Raw genomic sequence first — 8892 nt, forward strand, 5'->3', positions numbered from 1 at the left:
CCCGAGTCTTGGTCAATGTGCCAGGCTGAAGCTATTATTCTGGGCTGAGCTGTAAGCGAGTGAGACCCCAGCCTGCCCTCAGGGCTTGCGTCCCCTTCTATGGGCTTATGCTATGTTCCCATGGGCTGCAGCTTCTGGTTTGGGTTCTGCTCCCTCCTCCCAGTGTTGGTAAATCTCCCAGTGTTTGGTGTGGGTGTTGGGTTTTGTTTGTTTGTTTGTTTGTTTGTTTTTTCTTAAAGCCCTAGCTCCAGAAGTCATCTATTCCAACAGGGAATCAGGTTCTGAATAATTTGGCATGATTAGGTGAGAATTTCAACTTCCATTTTAAAAGCCTTCAGGGGCGCAGAGAAAACTAAAAGCTTTAAAAATGATTTCTTGTTGCTATTTTTCTTTGTGTTGTGGTGAGCCAGGGTCCTGGACCAGGACCCCACTGTGCTAGGTGCAGAACAAAAAGATGGTCCCTGTCCTAGTGACTTAGACTAATGGTTCTCAACCCAGGGGTACACGTACCTCTGGGGGTACGCAGAGGTCTGCCAGGGGGTACAGCAACTCCTCTAGATAGCTGCCTAGTTTTACAACAGGCTACGTCAAAAACACTAGCAAAGTCAGTACAAATTAATATTTCATATGGACAATAACTTTTCCACTGCTCTACATACTATACACTGAAATGTAAGTACAATGTTTATATTCCAATTGATTGATTTTATTTTATAATTATATGGTAAAAATGAGAAAGGAAGCAGTTTTTCAGTACTGGTGTGACTGGGACACTTTTTTATATTTTTATGCCTAATTTTTGTAAGCAAGTCCTTTTTTAAGTGAGGTGAATGTTGGGGGTACGCAAGACCAATCCAACTCCTGAAAGGGGTACAGTAGTCTCGAAAGGTTGAGAGCCATGGGCTGAGATTTAGTAATTAGATGGCAAATAACACCACCACCCCCTCCCCCCAATCTTTTGGAAATCTCATGGGTTAAGCAAATCTCTTGACTTTTTACAGTGATTGCAGGAGGCCTTGAAGTACAGCATGGCCAGTGAATGGTCCTCATCGATCCCATGTGTTGCTGAATATTAACAGAGCCCTGCGCGAATACAAATTTATATACACGGATAGAAATCAGTATCCACTGAACCGCACAGGCCCTCCCGGGAACCGCAGCAGCCAAAGGAGTGAACCGTGGGGGCTGCCACTCCCAGGAGCCAGTGCCCCACACTGACAGCTCCTCCCATGCAATTGTACCACCCCTGTCCCTGCCATGCAGCTCTCTCCATGACTGTTGCTCCTGTCTGGGGTCTGTACAGCCATGTCAGAGGACAGGGCTGAGCTGCCGGCGTGGGGCGCTGGTTCCTGGGAGCTGCACCCCCATGGCTCGCTCCTGTTGCTGCTGCTGCGGTTCCCGGGAGGGCCCTGCGGTTCAGCGGATACCGATTTTTATCCGCGGATATAAATTTGTATCCGCGCAGTGCAGACGTGTTAAATCCTGCTCCAGATAAAAAACAAACAACAAAACTGGTCTCTGGCTGCCTCTGTCTGTGCTCTGGTCTATGCTTAAAATTTAGATCAACCTAGCTGTGTCGCTCCAGGCCACGGGGAAACTCGCACCCCAAGCACCCTAGTTAAGCCGACCTAACCCCAGGCTAGATGCAGCTAGGTTGACAGAAGAATTCTCCGCTGCTCGGGGAAGTGGATTTCCTAGAAAACCCTTTCGGTGGATGTAAGAAGCGTCTACGCTACAGCACTTCACGGTGCCCCTGCGGCATCCCTGGTATAGACGTGTTCTCGATCTCCCTGCCTGTGTCCGTCTCATCGCCCCTCCGGCTCAGCACGGGGCTGGATCCCGGCAGACCTGGGTTTTATCCTGGCACATCACGCAGTCGCTTAAGCTGTGCCACCAAGCGAGACTGAGGGTGTTTCGCATGCTCCCGTGGGGTAGATGCCTGCGCACCGGGCTGGCTCACAACCTTTTGGCACCTGAGGCGGAGAGCTCCAACGACACCCCCATGCCCCCTCGCTTGGGCCAAAACTTTGAAACTCTGGGGCCTGGTGTCTGGCACCTGAGGTGGCCACCTCAGTTCGCCTCAGGGGGAGGTGAGGCCAGCCCTGCCTGCGCACGTGGCGGATTGGCCCCCCTGAGGCCACGTCTGCACTGCACTGCTGTAGGGCCAGAGTGTAGATGCTTCCTATGTGGATGGAAGGGGGTTTCCCATTGACGGAGGTTACTCACCTCCCTGTGTGGCGGTAGCTAGGTCCATAACAGCATTCCTCTTTCAACCTACCCGTGTCTACAGCAGGGCTTAGGTCAACTTAACTACAAGGTTCAGATCTAACTTCTCAGTGTAGGCCAGGCCTGAGGACCAGGTGACACAGGATTTGTTTAAGGTCACAGACACTGTCATGGTGCTGCTGATACTAATAATAAAGATTTTTGTGATGGCTGGGCTCTTCTCTGAGCGGCTGAGTAACCGGGCTTCTCCTGTGAAACCTGGGCAGCTAGCCAAAGCGGGCTTGGCCAGATGGGAGAAACCTAGACTGGGAGACAAACCTCAAGTGCTGTGAGGTCGGCCCTGCTTCTGATCTCAGCCCCCACTGGTGTAAATGGGGAGTGACTGCACTGAAGTCAAGGGAGTGACTGTGGTGTCAAACCAGAGCCCCAAGCCAAAGAAGCCATGTGTGAACAGCCCCCTGTACTTTTACTGGGCTGCTAACACTGATGAACGATTGTGCCAGTTTCACCCTCAACAGTTGCTCTTTCCCCGCTAATTTATTTTAGCAGGTACATCTAGCTGTTCTGGGAGTTGGGGTGGTGCAAGCCCTTCCGCCCAGCTGCAGAAGCAAGGGCCAGGCTTTCTCACAGCCTGTAAAAATTTAGTGCTGACTAATGGAACATGATGGCAGAGGGCTGCTTGCAGGAACCCTAACCACGGAGGGGAGATGGTCGGGGAGAAGAGAGATGGTCGTGTGGCTGCAACACTGGCCTGCAACAGAGGAGATCTGGCTTCAATTTCTAGTTCTTCCTTGTGTGACTTTGTGCAAATTTCTGGATGTCTCAGCTTCCCTATCTATAAACTAGAGATGATAACGCTTCCTATTGCCTTCTGGGTTGCCCTTGTCTATTTAGATTGGAAGCCTTTTGAGGCAGGGACTGTGTGTCACCTCACGTGGACATTCTCTCATATTCTGGAGTGGTGTCAACCGCGGGGAAGTTATATCAGCCTCATTATTAGTCTGCTGTAGCTACGCTGGTCAATTGCCCCATGGTGTCAAGCCCCGTGTCTGGACAGCACTTAGCAGGATGGGGCTCTGATTGCTGCTGCAGCTTCTAGGAGTTAATGCAATACAAAACAACTAACAGCTCGAAGGACAGCCCAAGGCCGGGACTGTAAAAACTAGAGCGAGCTATAACGTGGAAAGGGGGTGGGGGAGTTGGATGCTTTGTATAAATCCAGCTGCTCTGGGAAGCCATGATGTACCCACAGTAGGGAATGGGTGAGCTGATGTCATGTTAAAGAGGAACTCCCTTGTCCCTTTGGCCTGAGCAGTTAGCTACTAGTTGGGGGCCTGACTGGGTCCTTTCCATTTGGAAGTCTGAGTCAGATCCATTCTTCGATGCAGTCCTACTTGTTTACAAAGAATGCACACGGCATTCTTTTCCCCTGGACTCCATAGAAACAAACAGCAGCAGGCAGGTTCCTTGCTCACAGCTCCTTCCAAGCCTGCTGCTCCAGCTGGGCCTGTGCCCCAAGGAGGTCGGGATTTAGGCATTGCTTTGCGCAGCATTCCAAGGCCTAAGTGATGTGGGTGGCTAAATCCCATTTTTCAAAGTGACACAGGACCTTTGGCCTTAAAGGTGTTCAGGCAGGGGAATTAGGTACCTAAATACCTCATCTTTCAGTGAGATTTAGTCTCCTCAGACACTTCTGAAGATGGGACTTGGCCATGTAAGTCACGTAAGGCCAGATCTTTAAAGGCATTCAGATGCGTCCTGGGATTTTCAAAAGCACCTAGGCCACCAACACCATATGGGTGCCTTTGAAAATCCCACTAGGTGCCTAAATACCTTTAAAAATCTGTCCCCTTAGGCTTTGCAATTCTGAGTGGAACAGTTTGTTGCCAGGAAACTGCCCCAAACCAGCCTGATTGGTCAAAAAACCTACCCGGACCACCTCAAAATAGTGGAGGGAATTTGCATCTGTGCATCATGAGGCTGGGTGGGGTTTGAGGCAAAATGTTATCACTTTGTGGGGAGTTTGAACCAAAACACCATTGCATTGGCCACAGGTTATAGTCCAAGCAAAAATACGTGTCCAGAGGCAAGAGGAAAAGAATTGCAGGCTGCAGCTATATGAAACTGCCACCCATCTTAAAAAGCACACACTCAGAATTGCTCATTTACAGCTAGTTGGGGAACTGATGGAATACCAACTTAGTCCTGCTCAGACTTTGCCTTGAGGCTGATTGCCTTGGGCAGTAGCTTCAATCATCTCCAGCTACTTTGCTCCATAAAGGGGCTTAAGTGCTTCTTCTGTTTAGGCAGAAAGAAGAGCGGTTAGAGCACCCATTAGCTTTAATGAGATCTATGATTGTCTGTGGATCAAAGACCCACTTGATGGCAGCTGTGAACACATTCCAGGGCTTCTTCCTGATGGCCTAATGGTGAGGCGTTAGTGTGAATACCTTCCCGCACAGCACTATTTTACACTGATTAGAATGTTAGAAACAAATCTTAAATGGAAATAAATAAGTAGAAAAATGAACCACAAGATACACAATAATTAGCATGTTGACAATTATGCTGTAATAATGCATGATGGAATGGAACTGCCTTTCAGTTCTTTCTTCCCACATTTTCAAAGTTCCCTGCTACACTTTTAATCTTTCTGAGGCTGATCTTTTCTTCTTCTGCATGGCATTCTTCCATTCTCCCAAGAGAATATAATGAAACAGTGTCTACTCTTTAGATTACAAAATACTGTTGATCTGACCTTCTATCCACGTCTCTGTGTCTTCAAAGGTAATGCACGTGCAGGCAAGTGTACACTAGCTAAGAATATTTAGATAAATTAAATTGATTTAATTGAGCAGGGCTTGATGAAATTCATCCTAGGACATTTAAAGAGCCAGCTGAAGCAACCTCAGAACCTTTCATGATTGTCTTTGAGAACCCATGGAGGACAGGTGATGCCCCAGAGAACTGGAGAAGAGTAAACACAGTACCTATCTTTAAAAATGAGAACAAAGGGAACCTGGGGAATTACAGGCCAGTCAGCCTGACTCTGATGCCTGGAAAGATACTAGAACCAATGATTAAAAATCAATTTTAAACACCTAGAGGAGATTATAGTGATATAATAACCAACATGGATTTGGCAAGAAAAAAATCGTGTGAAACCAGCCTAATTTCCTATCTTGACACATTTCAGAGTAACAGCCATGTTAGTCTGTATTCGCAAAAAGAAAAGGAGTACTTGTGGTTAGTCTCTAAGGTGCCACAAGTACTCCTTTTCTTTTATCTTGACACAGCTACTTGCCTAATGGGTAGTGGGGAAGCTGTAGATATGATATAGCTTGATTTTAGGAAGGCTTTTGACACAGTCTCACATTATAGTCTCATAAATAAACTAGAGAGTGTGGTCTAGATTAAATTACAAGGAGGGAGGTGCAAAACTGGTTGAAAGAGTGCCCTCAAAGAATTGTTATCAATGGTTCACTGTCAAACTGGAGGGACATATCTAAAGGGGTCATCATGTAGGGGTCTGTCCTGGGTTCAGCACTATTCAGTATTTTCACTAATGCCTTGGCTAATGGAGCGGAGAGTAGGCTTACAAAATCTGCAGATGACATCAAGGCAGGAGAGGTTACCAGCAACTTTGGAGGGCACAATTAGAATTCAAAATGGCCTTGACAAATTGGAGAACTGGTCTGAAATCAACAAAACGAAATTTATTTAAGACAAGTGCAAAGTACAACACTTAGGAAGGAAAAATCAAATGCATAGCTACAAAATGGGGAGTGACTGGCTATACTGCTGAAAAGGATCTAGGGGTTATAGTGGATCACAAATTGAATATGAGTCAACAATATGATGCAGCTGCGAGAAAGGCTAATATTCTGGGGTGTATTAACAGGAGTGTCATATCTAAGACATGGGAGGTAATTGTGCCACTCTGCTTAGCACTGGTGAGGCCTCAGCTGGAGAACTGTGTCCAACTGTGGGTGACACATCTTAAAAAAGATGTGGACGGGGAAAGCCACAAAAATGCTCAAAGGTTTAGAAAGTGTATGAGGACAGATTAAAAACTGTGGAGATGTTTTGTCTTGAGAAGACTGACAGGGGACCTGATAACAGTTTTCACATGCGTTAGGGCTGTTATAGGATGGTACTCAATTGTTGGATGGCCACTGATGTTAGGACAAGAAGTAATCAGCTTAATCTGGATTGAGGGAGATTTAGGTTAGATACTAGGAAACACTTTCTACCTATAAGGATAATTAAACTCTGGAACAGACTTCCAAGGGAGGTTGTGGAATCCCCAACATTGGAGGCTTTTAAAAGCAGATCTACATTTCTGGATTCTATTAAAACTGGAAGGCAAGGAAGAGTTTAGGTATCTTGTTTTCCACCTAACACCTACATACAGCTTCAAAAACCAAGGAAATTCTCCTTGCAGAAAACCAGTTAAAAACCAGTTTAGCTGGCTTAAAGGCATCACGTGCCCACACACACCCTAAAATCAGAGAATGATCCAGTTAAGAGACAGGTTTCAGAGTAACAGCCGTGTTAGTCTGTATTTGTAAAAAGAAAAGGAGTACTTGTGGCACCTTAGAGACTAACCAATTTATTTGAGCGTGAGCTACAGCTGTGGCTCACGAAAGCTCATGCTCAAATAAATTGGTTAGTCTCTAAGGTGCCACAAGTACTCCTTTTCTTTTAGTTAAGAAACAGGTGATTTTAAAGGGCTCATTGACACTAGAAAGTTAGCTGCTTTAACTATATTGGTATAAGATGCATATAGCTCATGTGTAGCTCATTCCGGTGTGGGAAGCAAAATAAGCTACACCAGTTTAAGGCCCCTTTATACTGGTATAAATGTGGCCCCACTAAGGGTTGTACTGGTATAACTATATCAGTAACAAAATCACACCCTGAACCAACATAGTCATACTGGTATAAAACTTGTGCCTAAACCAGGGCTAAGTTAAAATGTACTAACATCCCAATTTAGATCCTATGCGGATGAGGCTTATGTGTCTGTGCAGCGCCTCGCGCAATGGGGCCCTGGTCTCAATTGGGATCTGCTGCCCAATGCAAATAATCAGCAACGAGAACAGTTCAGGTAGTTTTTAATAAAGCTTAATTCCCACACGTCACATTGGCTGCTTTCACTGACAAACTCTACCCCTCTATAAATGAGTCCCCTCCACTTCTCCCACCAGGAAAAACAGTGTGTTTCAACTAGACTGATTTAGTTAAAGCAGCAAATCCCACATGTAGGCCTGGCCTACACTTAAAAGTTAGACTGACATAGCTACATTGGTTAGGGGTGTGAAAAATCAAGACCCCCCTCGCACCATAGTTATGCAGACCTAACTCTCAACATAGATGAAGCTAAACCCTTTCGTCAATGAAGCCACTGTCGTTCAGGTACATGGCATTCCGACGCCCACAGAAAAATGCCTTCCGTCACTTTAGGCTGCATCTACTCTATGAAGTTTTGCAGGCATAGCTACGGTGACTTCACGGCTTTTGGTACCTGCACTACCTATATCACAGCTATCTCGGTTATGTCTACACATACTGTAGTCACACCCCAATTTTAGTGTAAAGTGTAGAGGCGCTGTAGTCTAGGGGATAGGACACCAGATGGGGCACAATACTTCCTTCCTTCAGTTGTGTCTTCCCTCCATGGTTAACTTGAGTTAGCTTGTTTACACTTGAAACGCTAGAGGTCTATAGTGCTTCAGTGTAGACACTCACTACAGACACAGGAAGGGTTCTCCCATCACCACAGTTAATCCACTTCCTCATAAAAACATAAGAACGGCCATACTGGGTCAGACCAAAGGTCCATTAAGCCCAGCATCCTGTCCTGACAGTGGCCAATGGCAGGTGCCCCAAAGGGAACGAACAGACAGGTTATCATCAAGTGAGCCATGCCCTGTCGCCCAATCCCAGCTTCTGGCAAACAGAAGCTAGGGACACCATTCCTTCCCATCCTGGCTAATAGCCATTGGACCTATCCTCCATGAATCTATCTAGCTCCCTTTTGAACCCCGTTATAGTATTGGCCTTCACACACCCTCTGGCAAGGAGAGGTTAGCAGTGCTAGACTGGGGGAACAACTCTTCTGTTGACCGAGTGCTGTCTACACTAAGGGTTAAGTTGTCTTAGCTACATCACTCAGGGGGGTAGACTTTTCACATCCTGGAGCCACACAGCTGGGTCTACTTAACTTTTGACTGTAGACGTGGCCTTAGTCTAGCTCCAGCGAGAGCAGCCGTGGTGCAAAATAACACTCCAGCTGCACGGAGTGATTGTGGCTAGCAGCTGTAGCCTCTAAGAATTTAGGAACCTAAATACCTTTGAGGATCTGGGCCTAGCCCAGTGTATCAAGTAGGATTCGCTTCTGAACGGGGCCCCTGGTGTCACTAAACTGGAGGGGGCTGCTCTGGCACAGGCCTGGCAAAGATACCAGCACCACCACAGCTTCTTCATTCATCCTCCTTCCACTGCCCCTCCCCTCTGTCTTCTGCCCTTTCTTCTGCCCCCGGCCCTCTGCCCTCCCCTCCTCCGCCCATTCCCTTCTGTCCCCCCATTAGCTCGCTCTGTCCCCACCCCCTTCCCACTTTCGTCCATTGTCCCCAAATCCCCACGCAGCAGCGCCTGGGAGGT

The sequence above is a fragment of the Caretta caretta genome, chromosome 20, assembly GCF_965140235.1.
Source record: "Caretta caretta isolate rCarCar2 chromosome 20, rCarCar1.hap1, whole genome shotgun sequence".
In the NCBI taxonomy this organism is placed as follows: Eukaryota; Metazoa; Chordata; order Testudines; family Cheloniidae; genus Caretta; species Caretta caretta.